Genomic DNA, 722 nt, shown 5'->3' on the forward strand with positions numbered 1-722 from the left:
CCGGAACAGATACTACACTTTGATCTAGGCCAAAAGGCCAAGAAAAGGGTATTTTTTTTTGCTCCACCACCGAGCAAATTAGGCACAAGGCCGATTTTTAATGTGAGGAGTGAAGGGGAAATGGAGACCAATTCCCTGGGGAGTAAAGGAACTTGATAGTGACAATTCGTATGAAGGGTTACCCCTACATTGACCAAGGTCTTATATGTGGGATTGCCCCTACATATGGTCTTTGCCTGCAGTATCTGCCGGAACAGATGGTATTTATTTGCTCCCCCACTGAGCAAATTAGGCACAAGGCCGTTTTTAATGTGAGGTAAAAACCAGCTCCCCTAAAAGTAGGCAAAAAGGGGGCATACTGGTTACCAAAAATAATAATTGTCCCAGTATAGAGGGTTTTTATTTAAATGCTGCCCACATCAGCATTATGTGGCACAAGGCCGGAAAGTGGGAACCCCGCAGGCTCCCCTAAAGGAGGGGCACTCCTGCAATTTTAAAAATTGCCTGAGTAACCCCGTCGGCATTCCCCGGTCGGGGCGCCTCAGGCAGCAAGCAATAAACTTGCCCCACCAGAAAGCCCGGTGGCAAGGCCTGGGAGGGTGGACCTCCTAGGTATTACCCAGGCGGTTCCCAGTATAGAGGGTTTTTATTTAAATGCTGCCCACATCAGCATTATGTGGCACAAGGCCGGAAAGTGGGAACCCCGCAGGCTCCCCTAAAGG

At 49.0% G+C, this 722-nt stretch overlaps 1 pseudogene; it reads right to left on the reverse strand.

Moving 5' to 3' along the window:
- The window catches only part of LOC145288456 (U2 spliceosomal RNA), a 137-nt pseudogene extending 87 nt beyond the window's left edge, over nucleotides 1–50 (reverse strand).
- Nucleotides 51–722: the final 672 nt, after the last annotated feature.

Source organism: Euprymna scolopes, chromosome 11 (assembly GCF_053919585.1).
Source record: "Euprymna scolopes isolate OS-2025 chromosome 11, ASM5391958v1, whole genome shotgun sequence".
Taxonomy (NCBI): Eukaryota; Metazoa; Mollusca; class Cephalopoda; order Sepiida; family Sepiolidae; genus Euprymna; species Euprymna scolopes.